This window comes from Schistocerca americana, chromosome 2 (genome assembly GCF_021461395.2).
Source record: "Schistocerca americana isolate TAMUIC-IGC-003095 chromosome 2, iqSchAmer2.1, whole genome shotgun sequence".
Classification (NCBI taxonomy): domain Eukaryota; kingdom Metazoa; phylum Arthropoda; class Insecta; order Orthoptera; family Acrididae; genus Schistocerca; species Schistocerca americana.
The window spans coordinates 1,069,861,789-1,069,888,174 of record NC_060120.1 but is presented as its reverse complement, the minus strand read 5'-3'; positions in this window follow the sequence as shown (position 1 = coordinate 1,069,888,174).

Sequence of the window (26,386 nt, the reverse complement as noted above, 5' to 3'; positions counted from 1 at the left end):
ATAGAAAGTTAGAGTGTCAGTCCTCTTCTACTTAAGTCGGCATTGTGAGTTTTGTATTAAATTCGGATGCAATTTCTGTGTTTCATCGTCAATTAGAAGGTCTGAGGTATACAGTAAACCTGAAGTGAAGCTTCGGAATCTAAAACTGGAATCACAGGGGAGGTTCAATTCATAGAAAGTGAGAGTGTCAGTCCTATTGTACTTAAGTCGGCATTGTGCCTTTTGTATTAAATTCGGATGCAAATCCTGTGTTTCATCGTCAACAAGAAGGTCCAAGGTATACAGTAAACCTGAAGTGAAGCATCGGAATCTAAAACTGGAATCACAGGGGAGGTTCAATTCATAGAAAGTTAGAGTGTCTGTCCTATTGTACTTAAGTCGGCATTGTTCCCTTTGTATTAAATTCGGATGCAATTTCTGTGTATCATCGTCAATAAGAAGGTCCCAGGTGTACAGTAAACTTGAAGTGAAGCATCGGAATCTGAAACTACACTCACAGGAGATGTTCAAATCATAGAAAGTAAGAGTGTCAGTCCTCTTGTACTTAAGTTTTCATTGTGCCTTTTGTATTAAATTCGGACGCAATTTCTGTGTTTCATCGTCAATAAGAAGGTCCAAGGTATACAGTAAACCTGAAGTGAATCATTGGAGTCTAAAACTGGACTCACAGGAGAGGTTCAAATCATAGATAGTTAGAGTGTCAGTCCTCTTCCAACTTCCGTCGGCATTGTGCCTTTTCTATTAAATTCCGATGGAATTTCTGTGTTTCATTGGCATTAAGAAGGTCCAAGGTATACAGTAAACCTAAAGTGAAACATCGGAACCTAAAACTGGACCCACAGGAGATGTTCAAATCGTAGAAAGTTAGAGTGTCAGTCCTATTGTACTTAAGTCGGCATTGTACGTTTTGTATTAAATTTGGATGCAATTTCTGTGTTTCATCGTCAATAAGAAGGTCTTAAGTATACTGTAAACCTGAAGTGAAGCATCGGAATTTAAAACTGGACTCAGAGGAGAGGTTCAAATCATAAAAAGTTAGAGTGTCAGTCATCTTGTACTTAAGTCGTCATTTTGCCTTTTGTATTACATTCGAAATCAATTTCTGAGTTTCATCGTCAATAAGAGAGTCCAAGTGATACAGTAAACCTGAAGTGAAGCATCGGAATCTAAAACTGGACTCACAGGAGAGGTTTAAATCAAAGAAACTTAGAGTGACTGTCCTCTTGAACTTAAGTCGGCATTGTGCCTATTGTATTAAATTCGGATGCAGTTTCTGTGTTTCATCGTCAATAAGAAGGACCAAGGGATACAGTAAACCTGAAGTGAAGCATCGGAATCTGAAACTGGACTCACAGGAGAAGTTCAAATCATAGATAGTTAGAGTGTCAGTCCTCTTGTATTTAAGTCGGCATTGTGCCTTTTGTATTAAATTCAGATGCAATTCCTATGTTTCATCTTCAATAAGGAAGTCCAAGGTATACAGTAAAACTGAAGAAAAGCATCGGAATCCAAAACTGGACTCACAGGAGAGGTTCACATCATAGAAAGTTAGAGTGTCAGTCCTTTTGTACTTAAGTCGGCATTGTGCTTTTGTATTAAATTCGGATGCAATTTCTGTGTTTCATCGTCAATAAGATGGTCCAAGGGATACAGTTAACCTGAAGTGAAGCATCGGAATCTAAACCTGGACTCAAAGGAGAGGTTCAAATCATAGAAAGTGAGAGTGTCAGTCCCCTTGTACTTAAGTCTGCATTGTGAATTTTGTATTAAATTCGGATGCAATTTCTGTGTTTGTTAATCAAAAGGATTGTCCAAGGTATACAGTAAACCTGAAGTGAATTATCGGAATCTAAAACTAAACTCACAGGAGAGGTTCAAATCATAGAAATTTATAGTGTCAGTCCTCTTGTACTTAAGTCGGCATTGTGCCTTTTGTATTAAATTCGGATGCAACTTCTGTGTTTCATCGTCAATAAGAAGGTCCAAGGGATACTGTAAACCTGAAGTGAAGCATCAGAATCTAAATCTGGACTCACAAGAGAAGTTTAAATCAAAGAAAGTTAGAATGTCTGTCCTCTTGTACTTATGTCGGCATTGTGCCTATTGTATTAAATTCGGATGCAATTTCTGTGTTTCATCGTCAGTAAGATGGTCCAAGGGATACAGTAAACCTGAAGTGAAGCATCGGAATCTAAAACTGGGCTCACAGGAGACGTTAAAATCATAGAAATTTAGAGTATCAGTCCTCTTGTACTTATGTTGGCATTGTGCCTTTTGTATTAAATTTGGATGCAATTTCTGTGTTTCATCGTCAATAAGAAGGTCCAAGGGATACAGTAAACCTGAAGTGAAGTAACGGAATTTTCAACTGGACTCAAAGGAGAGGTTAAAATCACAGAAAGTTAGAGTGTCCGTAGTCTTGTACTTAAGTCGGCATTGTGCCTTTTGTATTAAAGTTGTATGCAATTTCTATGTTTTATCTTCAATAAGGAGGTCCATGGTATACAGTAAAACTGAAGATAAGCATCGGAATCCAAAACTGGACACACAGGAGAGGTTCACATCATAGAGAGTGTCACTCCTCTTGTACTTAAGTCGGCATTGTGCCTTTTGTATTAAATTCGGATGCAATTTCTATGTTTCATCGTCAATAAGAAGGTCCAAGGCTTACAGTAAACCTGAAGTGAGCATCAGAATCTAAAACGCAATTCACAGGGGAGGTTCAAGTCATAGATAGTTATAGTGTCAGTCCTCTTGTACTTAAGTTGATATTGTGCCTTTTGTATTAAATTCGGATGCAATTTCTGTGTTTCATCGTCGATAAGAAGGTCCAGGGGATAAAGTAAACCTGAAGTGCAGCATCGGAATCTAAAACTGGTCTAACAGGTGAGGTTCAAATCATAGAAAGTTAGAGTGTCAGTCCTCTTCTACTTAAGTCGGCATTGTGAGTTTTGTATTAAATTCGGATGCAATTTCTGTGTTTCATCGTCAACTAGAAGGTCTGAGGTATACAGCAAACCTGAAGTGAAGCTTCGGAATCTAAAACTGGAATCACAGGGGAGGTTCAATTCATAGAAAGTGAGAGTGTCAGTCCTATTGTACTTAAGTCGGCATTGTGCCTTTTGTATTAAATTCGGATGCAAATCCTGTGTTTCATCGTCAACAAGAAGGTCCAAGGTATACAGTAAACCTGAAGTGAAGCATCGGAATCTAAAACTGGAATCACAGGGGAGGTTCAATTCATAGAAAGTTAGAGTGTCTGTCCTATTGTACTTAAGTCGGCATTGTTCCTTTTGTATTAAATTCGGATGCAATTTCTGTGTATCATCGTCAATAAGAAGGTCCCAGGTATACAGTAAACTTGAAGTGAAGCATCGGAATCTGAAACTACACTCACAGGAGATGTTCAAATCATAGAAAGTAAGAGTGTCAGTCCTCTTGTACTTAAGTTTTCATTGTGCCTTTTGTATTAAATTCGGACGCAATTTCTGTGTTTCATCGTCAATAAGAAGGTCCAAGGTATACAGTAAACCTGAAGTGAATCATTGGAGTCTAAAACTGGACTCACAGGAGAGGTTCAAATCATAGATAGTTAGAGTGTCAGTCCTCTTCCAACTTCCGTCGGCATTGTGCCTTTTGTATTAAATTCGGATGGAATTTCTGTGTTTCATTGGCATTAAGAAGGTCCAAGGTATACAGTAAACTTAAAGTGAAACATCGGAACCTAAAACTGGACCCACAGGAGATGTTCAAATCGTAGAAAGTTAGAGTGTCAGTCCTATTGTACTTAAGTCGGCATTGTACGTTTTGTATTAAATTCGGATGCAATTTCTGTGTTTCATCGTCAATAAGAAGGTCTTAAGTATACTGTAAACCTGAAGTGAAGCATCGGAATTTAAAACTGGACTCAGAGGAGAGGTTCAAATCATAGAAAGTTAGAGTGTCAGTCATCTTGTACTTAAGTCGTCATTTTGCCTTTTGTATTACATTCGAAATCAATTTCTGAGTTTCATCGTCAATAAGAAGGTCCAAGTGATACAGTAAACCTGAAGTGAAGCATCGGAATCTAAAACTGGACTCACAGGAGAGGTTTAAATCAAAGAAACTTAGAGTGACTGTCCTCTAGAACTTAAGTCGGCATTGTGCCTATTGTATTAAATTCGGATGCAGTTTCTGTGTTTCATCGTCAATAAGAAGGACCAAGGGATACAGTAAACCTGAAGTGAAGCATCGGAATCTGAAACTGGACTCACAGGAGAAGTTCAAATCATAGATAGTTAGAGTGTCAGTCCTCTTGTATTTAAGTCGGCATTGTGCCTTTTGTATTAAATTCAGATGCAATTCCTATGTTTCATCTTCAATAAGGAAGTCCAAGGTATACAGTAAAACTGAAGAAAAGCATCGGAATCCAAAACTGGACTCACAGGAGAGGTTCACATCATAGAAAGTTAGAGTGTCAGTCCTTTTGTACTTAAGTCGGCATTGTGCTTTTGTATTAAATTCGGATGCAATTTCTGTGTTTCATCGTCAATAAGATGGTCCAAGGGATACAGTTAACCTGAAGTGAAGCATCGGAATCTAAAACTGGACTCAAAGGAGAGGTTCAAATCATAGAAAGTGAGACTGTCAGTCCCCTTGTACTTAAGTCTGCATTGTGAATTTTGTATTAAATTCGGATGCAATTTCTGTGTTTGTTAATCAAAAGGATTGTCCAAGGTATACAGTAAACCTGAAGTGAATTATCGGAATCTAAAACTAAACTCACAGGAGAGGTTCAAATCATAGAAATTTATAGTGTCAGTCCTCTTGTACTTAAGTCGGCATTGTGCCTTTTGTATTAAATTCGGATGCAACTTCTGTGTTTCATCGTCAATAAGAAGGTCCAAGGGATACTGTAAACCTGAAGTGAAGCATCAGAATCTAAATCTGGACTCACAGGAGAAGTTTAAATCAAAGAAAGTTAGAATGTCTGTCCTCTTGTACTTATGTCGGCATTGTGCCTATTGTATTAAATTCGGATGCAATTTCTGTGTTTCATCGTCAGTAAGATGGTCCAAGGGATACAGTAAACCTGAAGTGAAGCATCGGAATCTAAAACTGGGCTCACAGGAGACGTTAAAATCATAGAAATTTAGAGTATCAGTCCTCTTGTACTTATGTTGGCATTGTGCCTTTTGTATTAAATTTGGATGCAATTTCTGTGTTTCATCGTCAATAAGAAGGTCCAAGGGATACAGTAAACCTGAAGTGAAGTAACGGAATTTTCAACTGGACTCAAAGGAGAGGTTAAAATCACAGAAAGTTAGAGTGTCCGTAGTCTTGTACTTAAGTCGGCATTGTGCCTTTTGTATTAAAGTTGTATGCAATTTCTATGTTTCATCTTCAATAAGGAGGTCCATGGTATACAGTAAAACTGAAGATAAGCATCGGAATCCAAAACTGGACACACAGGAGAGGTTCACATCATAGAGAGTGTCACTCCTCTTGTACTTAAGTCGGCATTGTGCCTTTTGTATTAAATTCGGATGCAATTTCAGTGTTTCATCGTCAGTAAGATGGTCGAAGGGATACAGTTAACCTGAAGTGAAGCATCGGAATCGAAAACTGGACTGACAGGAGAGGTTCAAAACATAGAAAGTTAGAGTGTCAGTCCTCTTCTACTTACGTCGGCATTGTGCCTTTTGTATTACATTCGGACGGAATTTCTGTGTTTCATTGTCATTAAGAAGGTCCAAGGTATACAGTAAACCTAAAGTGAAACATCGGAACCTAAAACTGGACCCACAGGAGAAGTTCAAATCATAGAAAGTTAGAGTGTCAGTCCTATTGTACTTAAGTCGGCATTGTACGTTTTGTATTAAATTCGGATGCAATTTCTGTGTTTCATCGTCAATAAGAAGGTCTTATGTATACTGTAAACCTGGAGTGAAGCATCGGAATCTAATACTGAACTCAAAGGAGAGGTTCAAATCATAGAAAGTTAGAGTGTCAGTCATCTTGTACTTAAGTCGTCATTTTGCCTTTTGTATTACATTCGGATGCAATTTCTGAGTTTCATCGTCAATAAGAAGGTCCAAGTGATACAGTAAACCTGAAGTGAAGCATCGGAATCTAAAACTGGACTCACAGGAGAGGTTTAAATCAAAGAAACTTAGAGTGTCTGTCCTCTTGAACTTAAGTCGGCATTGTGCCTATTGTATTAAATTCGGATGCAGTTTCTGTGTTTCATCGTCAATATAAGGACCAAGGGATACAGTAAACCTGAAGTAAAGCATCGGAATCTAAAACTCAACTCACAGGAGTGGTTCAAATCATAGAAAGTTATACTGTCAGTCCTCTTGTACTTAAGTCGGCATTGTGCCTTTTGTATTAAATTCGGATGCTATTTCTGTGTTTCATCGTCAATAAGAAGGTCCAAGGGATACAGTAAACCTAAAGTGAAGCATCGGAATCTAAAACTGGACTCACAGGAGAGGTTCAAATCATAGAAAGTTAGAGTGTCAGTCCTCTTGTACTTAAGTCGTCATTGTGCATTTTGTATTAAATTCGGATGCAATTTCTGTGTTTCATCGACAATAAGAAGGTGCAAGGTATACAGTAATCCTGAAGTGAAGCATCGGAATGTGAAACTGCAATCACAGGAGAGTTTCAAATCAAAGAAAGTTAGAGTGTCAGTCCTCTAGTACTTAATTCTGCATTGTGCTTTTGTATTAAATTCAGATGCAATTTCTATGTTTCATCATCAATAAGAAGGTCCAAGGGATACAGTAAACCTGAAGTGAAGCATCGGAATCTGAAACTACACTCACAGGAGATGTTCAAATCATAGAAAGTAAGAGTGTCAGTCCTCTTGTACTTAAGTTTTCATTGTGCCTTTTGTATTAAATTCGGACGCAATTTCTGTGTTTCATCGTCAATAAGAAGGTCCAAGGTATACAGTAAACCTAAAGTGAAGCATTGGAGTCTAAAACTGGACTCACAGGAGAGGTTCAAATCATAGATAGTTAGAGTGTCAGTCCTCTTCCAACTTCCGTCGGCATTGTGCCTTTTGTAATAAATTCGGATGGATTTTCTGTGCTTCATTGTCAATATGAAGGTCCAAGGTTTACAGTAAATCTGAAGTGAGGCATCGGAATCTAAAACTGGACTCACAGGAGAATTTTAAATCAAAGAAAGTTAGAGTGTCTGTCCTCTTGTACTTAATTCGGCATTGTGCCTTTTGTATTAAATTCGGATGCAATTTCTATGTTTCATCGTCAATAAGAAGGTCCAAGAGATACAGTACACCGGAAGTGCAGCATCGGAATCTAAAACTGCACTCACAGGAGAGGTTTAAATCAAAGAAAGTTAGAGTGTCTGTCCTCTTGTAGTTAAGTCGGAATTGTGCCTTTTGTATTAAATTCGAATGCAATTTCCGTGTTTCTTCGTCAATACGAAGGTACAAGGTATACAGCAAACCTGAAGTGAAGCATCAGAATCTAAAACGCAACTCACAGGAGAGGTTCAAATCATAGATAGCTATAGTGTCAGTCCTCTTGTACTTAAGTTGATATTGTGCCTTTTGTATTAAATTCGGATGCAATTTCTGTGTTTCATCGTCGATAAGAAGGTCCAGGGGATAAAGTAAACCTGAAGTGCAGCATCGGAATCTAAAACTGGACTCACGGGTGAGGTTAAAATCATAGAAAGTTAGAGTGTCAGTCCTCTTGTACTTAAGTTTTCATTGTGCCTTTTGTATTAAATTCGGACGCAATTTCTGTGTTTCATCGTCAATAAGAACGTCTAAGGTATCCAGTAAACCTGAAGTGAAGCATCGGAACCTAAAACTGGACTCACAGCAGAAGTTCAAATCATAGAAAGTTGAAGTGTCAGTCCTGTACTACCTACATCGGCATTGTGCCTTTTGTATTAAATTCGGATGCAATATCTGTGTTTCATCGTCAATAAGATGGTCCTAGGTATACAGTAAACCTGAAGTGAAGCATCGGAATCTAAAACTGGACTCACAGGACAGGTTTAAAACAAAGGAAGTTAGAGGTCTGTCCTCTTGTACTTAAGTCAACATTGTGCCTTTTGTATTAAATTCGGATGCAATTTCTGTGTTTCATCGTCAATAAGAAGGTCCAAGGGATACAGTAAACCTGAAGTGAAGAATCGGAATCCAAAACTGGACTCACAGGAGAGGTTTATATCAAAGAAAGTTAGAGTGTCAGTCCTGTTGTACTTAAGTCGGCATTGTGCGTTTTGTATTAAATTCGGATGCAATTTCTATGATTCATCGTCAATAAGAAGGTCCAAGGGATACAGTAAACCGGAAGTGAAGCATCGGAATCTAATACTGGACTCACAGGAGAGGTTTAAATCAAAGAAAGTTAGAGTGTCTGTCCTCTTGTACTTAAGTCGGCATTGTGCCATTTGTATTACATTCGAATGCAATTTCTGTGTTTCATCGTCAATAAGAAGGTCCAAGTGAAACAGTAAACCTGAAGTGAAGCATCGGAATCTAAAACTGGACTCACAGGAGAGGTTTAAATCAAAGAAACTTAGAGTGTCTGTCCTCTTGAACCTAAGTCGGCATTGTGCCTATTGTATTAATTTCGGATGCAATTTGTGTGTTTCATCGTCAACAAGATGGTCCAAGGGATACAGTAAACCTGAAGTGAAGCATCAGAATCTAAAACTGGAATCACAGGAAAGGTTCAAATCATAGAAAGTTAGAGCATCAGTCCTCTTGTATTTAAGTCGGCATTGTGCCCTGTGTATTAAATTCGAACGCAATTTCTGTTTTTGATCACCAATAAGAAGGTCCAAGGTATACAGTAAACCCGAACCTTAAGCATCGGAATCTAAAACTCAACTCACAGGAGAGGTTCAAATCATAGAAAGTTAGAGTGTCAGTCCTCTTGTACTTAAGTCGGCATTGTGCCTTTTGTATTAAATTCGGATGCTATTTCTGTGTTTCATCGTCAATAAGAAGGTCCAAGGGATACAGTAAACCTAAAGTGAAGCATGGGAATCTAAAACTGGACTCACAGGACATGTTCAAATCATAGAAAGTTAGAGTGTCAGTCCTCTTGTACTTAAGTCGTCATTGTGCATTTTGTATTAAATTCGGATGCAATTTCTGTGTTTCATGGACAATAAGAAGGTGCAAGGTATACAGTAATCCTGAAGTGAAGCATCGGAATCTGAAACTGGAATCACAGGAGAGTGTCAAATCAAAGAAAGTTAGAGTGTCAGTCCTCTAGTACTTAATTCTGCATTGTGCCTTTTGGTTTAAATTCAGATGCAATTTCTATGTTTCATCGTCAATAAGAAGGTCCAAGGGATACAGTATACCTGAAGTGAAGCATCGGAATCTAAAACTGGAATCACAGGAAAGGTTGAAAGTCGGCATTGTGCCTTTTGTATTAAATTCGGATGCAATTGCTGTGCTTCATCGTCAATGAGAATGTCCAAGGGATACAGTAAAAAAAAAGTGAAGCATTGGAGTCTAAAACTGGACTCACAGGAGAGGTTCAAATCATAGAAAGTTAGAGTGTCAGTCCTCTTGTACTTAAGTCGTCATTGTGCATTTTGTATTAAATTCGACTCCAATTTCTGTGTATCATCGTCAATAAGAAGGTCCCAGGTATACAGTAAACATGAAGTGAAGCATCGGAATCTGAAACTACACTCACAGCAGATGTTCAAATCATAGAAAGTAAGAGTGTCAGTCCTCTTGTACTTAAGTTTTCATTGTGCCTTTTGTATTAAATTCGGACGCAATTTCTGTGTTTCATCGTCAATAAGAAGGTCCAAGGTATACAGTAAACCTGAAGTGAAGCATTGGAGTCTAAAACTGGACTCACAGGAGAGGTTCAAATCATAGATAGTTAGAGTGTCAGTCCTCTTCCAACTTCGGTCGGCATTGTGCCTTTTGTAATAAATTCGGATGGATTTTCTGTGTTTCATTGTCAATAAGAAGGTCCAAGGTTTACAGTAAACCTGAAGTGAAGCATCGGAATCTAAAACTGCACTCACAGGAGAGGTTTAAATCAAAGAAAGTTAGAGTGTCTGTCCTCTTGTACTTAATTCGGCATTGTGCCTTTTGTATTAAATTCGGATGCAATTTCTATATTTCATCGTCAATAAGAAGGTCCAAGGTTTACAGTAAACCTGAAGTGAGCATCAGAATCTAAAACGCAATTCACAGGGGAGGTTCAAATCATAGATAGTTATAGTGTCAGTCCTCTTGTACTTAAGTTGATATTGTGCCTTTTGTATTAAATTCGGATGCAATTTCTGTGTTTCATCGTCAACAAGAAGGTCCAAGGTATACAGTAAACCTGAAGTGAAGCATCGGAATCTAAAACTGGAATCACAGGGGAGGTTCAATTCATAGAAATTTAGAGTGTCAGTCCTCTTCTACTTAAGTCGGCATTGTGCCTTTTGTATTAAATTCGGATGCAATTTCTGTGTTTCATCGTCAATTAGAAGGTCTGAGGTATACAGTAAACCTGAAGTGAAGCTTCGGAATCTAAAACTGGAATCACAGGGGAGGTTCAATTCATAGAAAGTGAGAGTGTCAGTCCTATTGTACTTAAGTCGGCATTGTGAATTTTGTATTAAATTCGGATGCAATTTCTGTGTTTGATAATCAAAAGGATTGTCCAAGGTATACAGTAAACCTGAAGTGAATTATCGGAATCTAAAACTAAACTCACAGGAGAGGTTCAAATCATAGAAATTTATAGGGTCAGTCCTCTTGTACTTACGTCGGCATTGTGCCTTTTGTATTAAATTCGGATGCCATTTCTGTGTTTCATCGTCAATAAGAAGGTCCAAGGGATACTGTAAACCTGAAGTGAAGCATTAGAATCTAAATCTGGACTCACAGGAGAAGTTTAAATCAAAGAAAGTTAGAGTGTCTGTCCTCTTGTACTTATGTCGGCATTGTGCCTATTGTATTAAATCCGGATGCAATTTCTGTGTTTCATCGTCAGTAAGATGGTCCAAGGGATACAGAAAACCTGAAGTGAAGCATCGGAATCTAAAACTGGGCTCACAGGAGACGTTAAAATCATAGAAATTTAGAGTATCAGTCCTCTTGTACTTATGTTGGCATTGTGCCTTTTGTATTAAATTCGGTGCAATTTCTGTGTTTCATCGTCAATATGAAGGTCCAAGGGATACAGTAAACCTGAAGTGAAGTATCGGAATCTTAAACTGGACTCAAAGGAGAGGTTAAAATCACAGAAAGTTAGAGTGTCCGTCGTCTTGTACTTAAGTCGGCATTGTGCATTTTGTATTAAATTTGTATGCAATTTCTATGTTTCATCTTCAATAAGGAGGTCCATGGTGTACAGTAAAACTGAAGAAAAGCATCGGAATCCAAAACTGGACACACAGGAGAGGTTCACATCAAAGAGAGTGTCAGTCCTCTTCTACTTACGTCGGCTTGTGCCTTTTGTATTAAATTCGGATGGAATTTCTGTGTTTCATTGTCATTAAGAAGGTCCAAGGTATACAGTAAACCTAAAGTGAAACATCGGAACCTAAAACTGGACCCACAGGAGAAGTTCAAATCGTAGAAAGTTAGAGTGTCAGTCCTATTGTACTTAAGTCGGCATTGTACGTTTTGTATTAAATTCGGATGCAATTTCTGTGTTTCATCGTGAATAAGAAGGTCTTAAGTATACTGTAAACCTGAAGTGAAGCATCGTAATTTAAAACTGGACTCAGAGGAGAGGTTCAAATCATAGAAAGTTAGAGTGTCATTCATCTTGTACTTAAGTCGTCATTTTGCCTTTTGTATTACATTCGAAATCAATTTCTGAGTTTCATCGTCAATAGGAAGGTCCAAGTGATACAGTAAACCTGAAGTGAAGCATCGGAATCTAAAACTGGACTCACAGGAGAGGTTTAATTCAAAGAAACTTAGAGTGACTGTCCTCTCGAACTGAAGTCGGCATTGTGCCTATTGTATTAAATTCGGATGCAGTTTCTGTGTTTCATCGTCAATAAGAAGGACCAAGGGATACAGTAAACCTGAAGTGAAGCATCGGAATCTGAAACTGGACTCACAGGAGAAGTTCAAATCATAGAAAGTTAGAGTGTCAGTCCTCTTGTACTTTAGTCCATGGGATACATTAAACCTGAAGTGAAGCATCGGAATCTAGAACAGGACTCACAGGAGAGGTTTAAATCAAAGAAAGATAGAGTGTCTGTCCTCTTGTACTTAAGTCGGCATAGTGCCTTTTGTATTAAATTTGGATGCAATTTCTGTGTTTCATCGTCAATAAGAAGGTCCAAGGGATACTGTAAACCTGAAGTGAAGCATCAGAATCTAAATCTGGACTCACAGGAGAAGTTTAAATCAAAGAAAGTTAGAATGTCTGTCCTCTTGTACTTATGTCGGCATTGTGCCTATTGTATTAAATTTGGATGCAATTTCTGTGTTTCATCGTCAGTAAGATGGTCCAAGGGATACAGTAAACCTGAAGTGAAGCATCGGAATCTAAAACTGGGCTCACAGGAGACGTTAAAATCATAGAAATTTAGAGTATCAGTCCTCTTGTACTTATGTTGGCATTGTGCCTTTTGTATTAAATTTGGATGCAATTTCTGTGTTTCATCGTCAATAAGAAGGTCCAAGGGATACAGTAAACCTGAAGTGAAGTAACGGAATCTTCAACTGGACTCAAAGGAGAGGTTAAAATCACAGAAAGTTAGAGTTTCCGTCGTCTTGTACTTAAGTCGGCATTGTGCCTTTTGTATTAAAGTTGTATGCAATTTCTATGTTTCATCTTCAATAAGGAGGTCCATGGTATACAGTAAAACTGAAGAAAAGCATCGGAATCCAAAACTGGACACACAGGAGAGGTTCACATCATAGAGAGTGTCACTCCACTTGTACTTAAGTCGGCATTGTGCCTTTTGTATTAAATTCGGATGCAATTTCAGTGTTTCATCGTCAGTAAGATGGTCGAAGGGATACAGTTAACCTGAAGTGAAGCATCGGAATCGAAAACTGGACTCACAGGAGAGGTTCAAATCAAAGAAACTTAGAGTGTCTGTCCTCTTGAACTTAAGTCGGCATTGTGCCTATTGTATTAAATTCGGATGCAATTTCTGTGTTTCATCGTCAATAAGGAGGTCTTAAGTATACTGTAAACCTGAAGTGAAGCATCGGAATCTAATACTGAACTCACAGGAGAGGTTCAAATCATAGAAAGTTAGAGTGTCAGTCATCTTGTACTTAAGTCGTCATTTTGCCTTTTGTATTACATTCGGATGCAATTTCTGAGTTTCATCGTCAATAAGAAGGTCCAAGTGATACAGTAAACCTGAAGTGAAGCATCGGAATCTAAAACTGGACTCACAGGAGAGGTTTAAATCAAAGAAACTTAGAGTGTCTGTCCTCTTGAACTTAAGTCGGCATTGTGCCTATTGTATTAAATTCGGATGCAGTTTCTGTGTTTCATCGTCAATATAAGGACCAAGGGATACAGTAAACCTGAAGTGAAGCATCGGAATCTAAAACTGGACTCACAGTAGAGGTTCAAATCATTGAAAGTGAGAGTGCCAGTCCTCTTGTACTTAAGTCGGCATTGTGCCTTTTGTATTAATTTCGGATGCAATTTCTGCGTTTGATCATCAATAAGAAGGTCCAAGGTATACAGTAAACCTGAAGTGAAGCATCGGAATCTAAAACTCAACTCACAGGAGTGGTTCAAATCATAGAAAGTTATAGTGTCAGTCCTCTTGTACTTAAGTCGGCATTGTGCCTTTTGTACTAAATTCGGATGCAATTTCTGTGTATCATCGTCAATAAGAAGGTCCAAGGTGTACAGAAAACCTGAAGTGAAGCATCGGAATCTAAAACTGGACTCACAGGAGAGGTTCAAATCATAGAAAGTTAGAGTGTCAGTCCTCTTGTACTTAAGTCGACATTGTACCTTTTGTATTATATTCGGATGCAACTTCTGTGTTTCATCGTAAATAAGAAGGTCCAAGGTATACAGTAAACCTGAAGTGAAGCATCGGAAACTAAAACTGGACTCACAGGAGAGGTTCAAATCATAGAAAGTCAGAGTGTCAGTCCTCTTGTACTTATGTCTGCATTGTGCCTTTTGTATTAAATTCGGATGCAATTTGTGTGTTTCATCGTCAATAAGATGGTCCAAGGGATACAGTAAACATGAAGTGAAGCATCGGAATCTAAAACTGGACTCACAGGAAAGGTTCAAATCATAGAAAGTTAGAGGGTCAGTCCTCTTGTACTTAAGTCGGCATTGTGCCTTTTGTATTAAATTCGGATGCTATTTCTGTGTTTCATCGTCAATAAGAAGGTCCAAGGGATACAGTAAACCTAAAGTGAAGCATCGGAATCTAAAACTGGACTCACAGGAGAGGTTCAAATCATAGAAAGTTAGAGTGTCAGTCCTCTTGTACTTAAGTCGTCATTGTGCATTTTGTATTAAATTCGGATGCAATTTCTGTGTTTCATCGACAATAAGAAGGTGCAAGGTATACAGTAATCCTGAAGTGAAGCATCGGAATGTGAAACTGCAATCAAAGGAGAGTTTCAAATCAAAGAAAGTTAGAGTGTCAGTCCTCTAGTACTTAATTCTGCATTGTGCCTTTTGTATTAAATTCAGATGCAATTTCTATGTTTCATCATCAATAAGAAGGTCCAAGGGATACAGTAAACCTGAAGTGAAGCATCGGAATCTGAAACTACACTCACAGGAGATGTTCAAATCATAGAAAGTAAGAGTTTCAGTCCTCTTGTACTTAAGTTTTCATTGTGCCTTTTGTATTAAATTCGGACGCAATTTCTGTGTTTCATCGTCAATAAGAAGGTCCAAGGTATACAGTAAACCTGAAGTGAAGCATTGGAGTCTAAAACTGGACTCACAGGAGAGGTTCAAATCATAGATAGTTAGAGTGTCAGTCCTCTTCCAACTTCCGTCTGCATTGTGCCTTTTGTAATAAATTCGGATGGATTTTCTGTGCTTCATTGTCAATAAGAAGGTCCAAGGTTTACAGTAAATCTGAAGTGAAGCATCGGAATCTAAAACTGGACTCACAGGAGTGGTTTAAATCAAAGAAAGTTAGAGTGTCTGTCCTCTTGTACTTAATTCGGCATTGTGATTTTTGTATTAAATTCGGATGCAATTTTTATGTTTCATCGTCAATAAGAAGGTCCAAGAGATACAGTAAACCGGAAGTGAAGCATCGGAATCTAAAACTGCACTCACAGGAGAGGTTTAAATCAAAGAAAGTTAGAGTGTCTGTCCTCTTGTAGTTAAGTCGGAATTGTGCCTTTTGTATTAAATTCGAATGCAATTTCCGTGTTTCTTCGTCAATAAGAAGGTACAAGGTATACAGCAAACCTGAAGTGAAGCATCAGAATCTAAAACGCAACTCACAGGAGAGGTTCAAATCATAGATAGCTATAGTGTCAGTCCTCTTGTACTTAAGTTGATATTGTGCCTTTTGTATGAAATTCGGATGCAATTTCTGTGTTTCATCGTCGATAAGAAGGTCCAGGGGATAAAGCAAACCTGAAGTGCAGCATCGGAATCTAAAACTGGACTCACAGGTGAGGTTAAAATCATAGAAAGTTAGAGTGTCAGTCCTCTTGTACTTAAGTTTTCATTGTGCCTTTTGTATTTAATTCGGACGCAATTTCTGTGTTTCATCGTCAATAAGAACGTCTAAGGTATACAGTAAACCTGAAGTGAAGCATCGGAACCTAAAACTGGACTCACAGCAGAAGTTCAAATCATAGAAAGTTGAAGTGTCAGTCCCGTACTACCTACATCGGCATTGTGCCTTTTGTATTAAATTCGGATGCAATATCTGTGTTTCATCGTCAATAAGATGGTCCTAGGTATACAGTAAACCTGAAGTGAAGCATCGGAATCTAAAACTGGACTCACAGGACAGGTTTAAAACAAAGAAAGTTAGAGGTCTGTCCTCTTGTACTTAAGTCCGCATTGTGCCTTTTGTATTAAATTCGAACGCAATTTCTGTGTTTCATCGTCAATAAGAAGGTCCAAGTGATACAGTAAACCTGAAGTGAAGCATCGGAATCTAAAACTGGACTCACAGGAGAGGTTCAAATCATAGAAAGTTAGAGTGTCAGTCCTCTTGTACTTAAGTCGGCATTGTGCCTTTTGTATTAAATTCGGATGCTATTTCTGTGTTTCATCGTCAATAAGAAGGTCCAAGGGATACAGTAAACCTAAAGTGAAGCATGGGAATCTAAAACTGGACTCACAGGACAGGTTCAAATCATAGAAAGTTAGAGTGTCAGTCCTCTTGTACTTAAGTCGTCATTGTGCATTTTGTATTAAATTCGGATGCAATTTCTGTGTTTCATCGACAATAAGAAGGTGCAAGGTATACAGTAATCCTGAAGTGAAGCATCGGAATCTGAAACTGGAGTCACAGGAGAGTTTCAAATCAAAGAAAGTTAGAGTGTCAGTCCTCTAGTACTTAATTCTGCATTGTGCCTTTTGTATTAAATTCAGATGCAATTTCTATGTTTCATCGTCAATAAGAAGGTCCAAGGTATACAGTAAACCTGAAGTGAAGCATTGGAGTCTAAAACTGGACTCACAGGAGAGGTTCAAATCATAGATAGTTAGAGTGTCAGTCCTCTTCCAACTTCCGTCGGAATTGTGCCTTTTGTAATAAATTCGGATGGATTTTCTGTGTTTCATTGTCAATAAGAAGGTCCAAGGTTTACAGTAAACCTGAAGTGAAGCATCGGAATCTAAAACTGGACTCACAGGAGAGGTTTAAATCAAAGAAAGTTAGAGTGTCTGTCCTCTTGTACTTAATTCGGCATTGTGCCTTTTGTATTAAATTCGGATGCAATTTCTATGTTTCATCGTCAATAAGAAGGTCCAAGGTTTACAGTAAACCTGAAGTGAGCATCAGAATCTAAAACGCAATTCACAGGGGAGGTTCAAGTCATAGATAGTTATAGTGTCAGTCCTCTTGTACTTAAGTTGATATTGTGCCTTTTGTATTAAATTCGGACGCAATTTCTGTGTTTCATCGTCGATAAGATGGTCCAGGGGATAAAGTAAACCTGAAGTGCAGCATCGGAATCTAAAACTGGTCTAACAGGTGAGGTTCAAATCATAGAAAGTTAGAGTGTCAGTCCTCTTCTACTTAAGTCGGCATTGTGAGTTTTGTATTAAATTCGGATGCAATATCTGTGTTTCATCGTCAATTAGAAGGTCTGAGGTATACAGTAAACCTGAAGTGAAGCTTCGGAATCTAAAACTGGAATCACAGGGGAGGTTCAATTCATAGAAAGTGAGAGTGTCAGTCCTCTTGTACTTAAGTCGTCATTGTGCATTTTGTATTAAATTCGGATGCAATTTCTGTGTTTCATCGACAATAAGAAGGTGCAAGGTATACAGTAATCCTGAAGTGAAGCATCGGAATCTGAAACTGGAGTCACAGGAGAGTTTCAAATCAAAGAAAGTTAGAGTGTCAGTCCTCTAGTACTTAATTCTGCATTGTGCCTTTTGTATTAAATTCAGATGCAATTTCTATGTTTCATCGTCAATAAGAAGGTCCAAGGTATACAGTAAACCTGAAGTGAAGCATTGGAGTCTAAAACTGGACTCACAGGAGAGGTTCAAATCATAGATAGTTAGAGTGTCAGTCCTCTTCCAACTTCCGTCGGAATTGTGCCTTTTGTAATAAATTCGGATGGATTTTCTGTGTTTCATTGTCAATAAGAAGGTCCAAGGTTTACAGTAAACCTGAAGTGAAGCATCGGAATCTAAAACTGGACTCACAGGAGAGGTTTAAATCAAAGAAAGTTAGAGTGTCTGTCCTCTTGTACTTAATTCGGCATTGTGCCTTTTGTATTAAATTCGGATGCAATTTCTATGTTTCATCGTCAATAAGAAGGTCCAAGGTTTACAGTAAACCTGAAGTGAGCATCAGAATCTAAAACGCAATTCACAGGGGAGGTTCAAGTCATAGATAGTTATAGTGTCAGTCCTCTTGTACTTAAGTTGATATTGTGCCTTTTGTATTAAATTCGGACGCAATTTCTGTGTTTCATCGTCGATAAGATGGTCCAGGGGATAAAGTAAACCTGAAGTGCAGCATCGGAATCTAAAACTGGTCTAACAGGTGAGGTTCAAATCATAGAAAGTTAGAGTGTCAGTCCTCTTCTACTTAAGTCGGCATTGTGAGTTTTGTATTAAATTCGGATGCAATATCTGTGTTTCATCGTCAATTAGAAGGTCTGAGGTATACAGTAAACCTGAAGTGAAGCTTCGGAATCTAAAACTGGAATCACAGGGGAGGTTCAATTCATAGAAAGTGAGAGTGTCAGTCCTATTGTACTTAAGTCGGCATTGTGCCTTTTGTATTAAATTCGGATGCAAATCCTGTGTTTCATCGTCAACAAGAAGGTCCAAGGTATACAGTAAACCTGAAGTGAAGCATCGGAATCTAAAACTGGAATCACAGGGGAGGTTCAATTCATAGAAAGTTAGAGTGTCTGTCCTATTGTACTTAAGTCGGCATTGTTCCCTTTGTATTAAATTCGGATGCAATTTCTGTGTATCATCGTCAATAAGAAGGTCCCAGGTGTACAGTAAACTTGAAGTGAAGCATCGGAATCTGAAACTACACTCACAGGAGATGTTCAAATCATAGAAAGTAAGAGTGTCAGTCCTCTTGTACTTAAGTTTTCATTGTGCCTTTTGTATTAAATTCGGACGCAATTTCTGTGTTTCATCGTCAATAAGAAGGTCCAAGGTATACAGTAAACCTGAAGTGAATCATTGGAGTCTAAAACTGGACTCACAGGAGAGGTTCAAATCATAGATAGTTAGAGTGTCAGTCCTCTTCCAACTTCCGTCGGCATTGTGCCTTTTCTATTAAATTCCGATGGAATTTCTGTGTTTCATTGGCATTAAGAAGGTCCAAGGTATACAGTAAACCTAAAGTGAAACATCGGAACCTAAAACTGGACTCACAGGAGAGGTTCAAATCATAGATAGTTAGAGTGTCAGTCCTCTTCCAACTTCCGTCGGAATTGTGCCTTTTGTATTAAATTCGGATGCAATTTCTGTGTTTCATCGTCGATAAGAAGGTCCAGGGGATAAAGCAAACCTGAAGTGCAGCATCGGAATCTAAAACTGGACTCACAGGTGAGGTTAAAATCATAGAAAGTTAGAGTGTCAGTCCTCTTGTACTTAAGTTTTCATTGTGCCTTTTGTATTTAATTCGGACGCAATTTCTGTGTTTCATCGTCAATAAGAACGTCTAAGGTATACAGTAAACCTGAAGTGAAGCATCGGAACCTAAAACTGGACTCACAGCAGAAGTTCAAATCATAGAAAGTTGAAGTGTCAGTCCCGTACTACCTACATCGGCATTGTGCCTTTTGTATTAAATTCGGATGCAATATCTGTGTTTCATCGTCAATAAGATGGTCCTAGGTATACAGTAAACCTGAAGTGAAGCATCGGAATCTAAAACTGGACTCACAGGACAGGTTTAAAACAAAGAAAGTTAGAGGTCTGTCCTCTTGTACTTAAGTCCGCATTGTGCCTTTTGTATTAAATTCGAACGCAATTTCTGTGTTTCATCGTCAATAAGAAGGTCCAAGTGATACAGTAAACCTGAAGTGAAGCATCGGAATCTAAAACTGGACTCACAGGAGAGGTTCAAATCATAGAAAGTTAGAGTGTCAGTCCTCTTGTACTTAAGTCGGCATTGTGCCTTTTGTATTAAATTCGGATGCTATTTCTGTGTTTCATCGTCAATAAGAAGGTCCAAGGGATACAGTAAACCTAAAGTGAAGCATGGGAATCTAAAACTGGACTCACAGGACAGGTTCAAATCATAGAAAGTTAGAGTGTCAGTCCTCTTGTACTTAAGTCGTCATTGTGCATTTTGTATTAAATTCGGATGCAATTTCTGTGTTTCATCGACAATAAGAAGGTGCAAGGTATACAGTAATCCTGAAGTGAAGCATCGGAATCTGAAACTGGAGTCACAGGAGAGTTTCAAATCAAAGAAAGTTAGAGTGTCAGTCCTCTAGTACTTAATTCAGCATTGTGCCTTTTGTATTAAATTCAGATGCAATTTCTATGTTTCATCGTCAATAAGAAGGTCCAAGGTATACAGTAAACCTGAAGTGAAGCATTGGAGTCTAAAACTGGACTCACAGGAGAGGTTCAAATCATAGATAGTTAGAGTGTCAGTCCTCTTCCAACTTCCGTCGGAATTGTGCCTTTTGTAATAAATTCGGATGGATTTTCTGTGTTTCATTGTCAATAAGAAGGTCCAAGGTTTACAGTAAACCTGAAGTGAAGCATCGGAATCTAAAACTGGACTCACAGGAGAGGTTTAAATCAAAGAAAGTTAGAGTGTCTGTCCTCTTGTACTTAATTCGGCATTGTGCCTTTTGTATTAAATTCGGATGCAATTTCTATGTTTCATCGTCAATAAGAAGGTCCAAGGTTTACAGTAAACCTGAAGTGAGCATCAGAATCTAAAACGCAATTCACAGGGGAGGTTCAAGTCATAGATAGTTATAGTGTCAGTCCTCTTGTACTTAAGTTGATATTGTGCCTTTTGTATTAAATTCGGACGCAATTTCTGTGTTTCATCGTCGATAAGATGGTCCAGGGGATAAAGTAAACCTGAAGTGCAGCATCGGAATCTAAAACTGGTCTAACAGGTGAGGTTCAAATCATAGAAAGTTAGAGTGTCAGTCCTCTTCTACTTAAGTCGGCATTGTGAGTTTTGTATTAAATTCGGATGCAATATCTGTGTTTCATCGTCAATTAGAAGGTCTGAGGTATACAGTAAACCTGAAGTGAAGCTTCGGAATCTAAAACTGGAATCACAGGGGAGGTTCAATTCATAGAAAGTGAGAGTGTCAGTCCTCTTGTACTTAAGTCGTCATTGTGCATTTTGTATTAAATTCGGATGCAATTTCTGTGTTTCATCGACAATAAGAAGGTGCAAGGTATACAGTAATCCTGAAGTGAAGCATCGGAATCTGAAACTGGAGTCACAGGAGAGTTTCAAATCAAAGAAAGTTAGAGTGTCAGTCCTCTAGTACTTAATTCTGCATTGTGCCTTTTGTATTAAATTCAGATGCAATTTCTATGTTTCATCGTCAATAAGAAGGTCCAAGGTATACAGTAAACCTGAAGTGAAGCATTGGAGTCTAAAACTGGACTCACAGGAGAGGTTCAAATCATAGATAGTTAGAGTGTCAGTCCTCTTCCAACTTCCGTCGGAATTGTGCCTTTTGTAATAAATTCGGATGGATTTTCTGTGTTTCATTGTCAATAAGAAGGTCCAAGGTTTACAGTAAACCTGAAGTGAAGCATCGGAATCTAAAACTGGACTCACAGGAGAGGTTTAAATCAAAGAAAGTTAGAGTGTCTGTCCTCTTGTACTTAATTCGGCATTGTGCCTTTTGTATTAAATTCGGATGCAATTTCTATGTTTCATCGTCAATAAGAAGGTCCAAGGTTTACAGTAAACCTGAAGTGAGAATCAGAATCTAAAACGCAATTCACAGGGGAGGTTCAAGTCATAGATAGTTATAGTGTCAGTCCTCTTGTACTTAAGTTGATATTGTGCCTTTTGTATTAAATTCGGACGCAATTTCTGTGTTTCATCGTCGATAAGATGGTCCAGGGGATAAAGTAAACCTGAAGTGCAGCATCGGAATCTAAAACTGGTCTAACAGGTGAGGTTCAAATCATAGAAAGTTAGAGTGTCAGTCCTCTTCTACTTAAGTCGGCATTGTGAGTTTTGTATTAAATTCGGATGCAATATCTGTGTTTCATCGTCAATTAGAAGGTCTGAGGTATACAGTAAACCTGAAGTGAAGCTTCGGAATCTAAAACTGGAATCACAGGGGAGGTTCAATTCATAGAAAGTGAGAGTGTCAGTCCTATTGTACTTAAGTCGGCATTGTGCCTTTTGTATTAAATTCGGATGCAAATCCTGTGTTTCATCGTCAACAAGAAGGTCCAAGGTATACAGTAAACCTGAAGTGAAGCATCGGAATCTAAAACTGGAATCACAGGGGAGGTTCAATTCATAGAAAGTTAGAGTGTCTGTCCTATTGTACTTAAGTCGGCATTGTTCCCTTTGTATTAAATTCGGATGCAATTTCTGTGTATCATCGTCAATAAGAAGGTCCCAGGTGTACAGTAAACTTGAAGTGAAGCATCGGAATCTGAAACTACACTCACAGGAGATGTTCAAATCATAGAAAGTAAGAGTGTCAGTCCTCTTGTACTTAAGTTTTCATTGTGCCTTTTGTATTAAATTCGGACGCAATTTCTGTGTTTCATCGTCAATAAGAAGGTCCAAGGTATACAGTAAACCTGAAGTGAATCATTGGAGTCTAAAACTGGACTCACAGGAGAGGTTCAAATCATAGATAGTTAGAGTGTCAGTCCTCTTCCAACTTCCGTCGGCATTGTGCCTTTTCTATTAAATTCCGATGGAATTTCTGTGTTTCATTGGCATTAAGAAGGTCCAAGGTATACAGTAAACCTAAAGTGAAACATCGGAACCTAAAACTGGACCCACAGGAGATGTTCAAATCGTAGAAAGTTAGAGTGTCAGTCCTATTGTACTTAAGTCGGCATTGTACGTTTTGTATTAAATTCGGATGCAATTTCTGTGTTTCATCGTCAATAAGAAGGTCTTAAGTATACTGTAAACCTGAAGTGAAGCATCGGAATTTAAAACTGGACTCAGAGGAGAGGTTCAAATCATAAAAAGTTAGAGTGTCAGTCATCTTGTACTTAAGTCGTCATTTTGCCTTTTGTATTAAAGTTGTATGCAATTTCTATGTTTTATCTTCAATAAGGAGGTCCATGGTATACAGTAAAACTGAAGATAAGCATCGGAATCAAAAACTGGACACACAGGAGAGGTTCACATCATAGAGAGTGTCACTCCTCTTGTACTTAAGTCGGCATTGTGCCTTTTGTATTAAATTCGGATGCAATTTCTATGTTTCATCGTCAATAAGAAGGTCCAAGGCTTACAGTAAACCTGAAGTGAGCATCAGAATCTAAAACGCAATTCACAGGGGAGGTTCAAGTCATAGATAGTTATAGTGTCAGTCCTCTTGTACTTAAGTTGATATTGTGCCTTTTGTATTAAATTCGGATGCAATTTCTGTGTTTCATCGTCGATAAGAAGGTCCAGGGGATAAAGTAAACCTGAAGTGCAGCATCGGAATCTAAAACTGGTCTAACAGGTGAGGTTCAAATCATAGAAAGTTAGAGTGTCAGTCCTCTTCTACTTAAGTCGGCATTGTGAGTTTTGTATTAAATTCGGATGCAATTTCTGTGTTTCATCGTCAACTAGAAGGTCTGAGGTATACAGCAAACCTGAAGTGAAGCTTCGGAATCTAAAACTGGAATCACAGGGGAGGTTCAATTCATAGAAAGTGAGAGTGTCAGTCCTATTGTACTTAAGTCGGCATTGTGCCTTTTGTATTAAATTCGGATGCAAATCCTGTGTTTCATCGTCAACAAGAAGGTCCAAGGTATACAGTAAACCTGAAGTGAAGCATCGGAATCTAAAACTGGAATCACAGGGGAGGTTCAATTCATAGAAAGTTAGAGTGTCTGTCCTATTGTACTTAAGTCGGCATTGTTCCTTTTGTATTAAATTCGGATGCAATTTCTGTGTATCATCGTCAATAAGAAGGTCCCAGGTATACAGTAAACTTGAAGTGAAGCATCGGAATCTGAAACTACACTCACAGGAGATGTTCAAATCATAGAAAGTAAGAGTGTCAGTCCTCTTGTACTTAAGTTTTCATTGTGCCTTTTGTATTAAATTCGGACGCAATTTCTGTGTTTCATCGTCAATAAGAAGGTCCAAGGTATACAGTAAACCTGAAGTGAATCATTGGAGTCTAAAACTGGACTCACAGGAGAGGTTCAAATCATAGATAGTTAGAGTGTCAGTCCTCTTCCAACTTCCGTCGGCATTGTGCCTTTTGTATTAAATTCGGATGGAATTTCTGTGTTTCATTGGCATTAAGAAGGTCCAAGGTATACAGTAAACCTAAAGTGAAACATCGGAACCTAAAACTGGACCCACAGGAGATGTTCAAATCGTAGAAAGTTAGAGTGTCAGTCCTATTGTACTTAAGTCGGCATTGTACGTTTTGTATTAAATTCGGATGCAATTTCTGTGTTTCATCGTCAATAAGAAGGTCTTAAGTATACTGTAAACCTGAAGTGAAGCATCGGAATTTAAAACTGGACTCAGAGGAGAGGTTCAAATCATAGAAAGTTAGAGTGTCAGTCATCTTGTACTTAAGTCGTCATTTTGCCTTTTGTATTACATTCGAAATCAATTTCTGAGTTTCATCGTCAATAAGAAGGTCCAAGTGATACAGTAAACCTGAAGTGAAGCATCGGAATCTAAAACTGGACTCACAGGAGAGGTTTAAATCAAAGAAACTTAGAGTGACTGTCCTCTAGAACTTAAGTCGGCATTGTACTTATTGTATTAAATTCGGATGCAGTTTCTGTGTTTCATCGTCAATAAGAAGGACCAAGGGATACAGTAAACCTGAAGTGAAGCATCGGAATCTGAAACTGGACTCACAGGAGAAGTTCAAATCATAGATAGTTAGAGTGTCAGTCCTCTTGTATTTAAGTCGGCATTGTGCCTTTTGTATTAAATTCAGATGCAATTCCTATGTTTCATCTTCAATAAGGAAGTCCAAGGTATACAGTAAAACTGAAGAAAAGCATCGGAATCCAAAACTGGACTCACAGGAGAGGTTCACATCATAGAAAGTTAGAGTGTCAGTCCTTTTGTACTTAAGTCGGCATTGTGCTTTTGTATTAAATTCGGATGCAATTTCTGTGTTTCATCGTCAATAAGATGGTCCAAGGGATACAGTTAACCTGAAGTGAAGCATCGGAATCTAAAACTGGACTCAAAGGAGAGGTTCAAATCATAGAAAGTGAGACTGTCAGTCCCCTTGTACTTAAGTCTGCATTGTGAATTTTGTATTAAATTCGGATGCAATTTCTGTGTTTGTTAATCAAAAGGATTGTCCAAGGTATACAGTAAACCTGAAGTGAATTATCGGAATCTAAAACTAAACTCACAGCAGAGGTTCAAATCATAGAAATTTATAGTGTCAGTCCTCTTGTACTTAAGTCGGCATTGTGCCTTTTGTATTAAATTCGGATGCAACTTCTGTGTTTCATCGTCAATAAGAAGGTCCAAGGGATACTGTAAACCTGAAGTGAAGCATCAGAATCTAAATCTGGACTCACAGGAGAAGTTTAAATCAAAGAAAGTTAGAATGTCTGTCCTCTTGTACTTATGTCGGCATTGTGCCTATTGTATTAAATTCGGATGCAATTTCTGTGTTTCATCGTCAGTAAGATGGTCCAAGGGATACAGTAAACCTGAAGTGAAGCATCGGAATCTAAAACTGGGCTCACAGGAGACGTTAAAATCATAGAAATTTAGAGTATCAGTCCTCTTGTACTTATGTTGGCATTGTGCCTTTTGTATTAAATTTGGATGCAATTTCTGTGTTTCATCGTCAATAAGAAGGTCCAAGGGATACAGTAAACCTGAAGTGAAGTAACGGAATTTTCAACTGGACTCAAAGGAGAGGTTAAAATCACAGAAAGTTAGAGTGTCCGTAGTCTTGTACTTAAGTCGGCATTGTGCCTTTTGTATTAAAGTTGTATGCAATTTCTATGTTTCATCTTCAATAAGGAGGTCCATGGTATACAGTAAAACTGAAGATAAGCATCGGAATCCAAAACTGGACACACAGGAGAGGTTCACATCATAGAGAGTGTCACTCCTCTTGTACTTAAGTCGGCATTGTGCCTTTTGTATTAAATTCGGATGCAATTTCAGTGTTTCATCGTCAGTAAGATGGTCGAAGGGATACAGTTAACCTGAAGTGAAGCATCGGAATCGAAAACTGGACTGACAGGAGAGGTTCAAAACATAGAAAGTTAGAGTGTCAGTCCTCTTCTACTTACGTCGGCATTGTGCCTTTTGTATTACATTCGGACGGAATTTCTGTGTTTCATTGTCATTAAGAAGGTCCAAGGTATACAGTAAACCTAAAGTGAAACATCGGAACCTAAAACTGGACCCACAGGAGAAGTTCAAATCATAGAAAGTTAGAGTGTCAGTCCTATTGTACTTAAGTCGGCATTGTACGTTTTGTATTAAATTCGGATGCAATTTCTGTGTTTCATCGTCAATAAGAAGGTCTTATGTATACTGTAAACCTGGAGTGAAGCATCGGAATCTAATACTGAACTCAAAGGAGAGGTTCAAATCATAGAAAGTTAGAGTGTCAGTC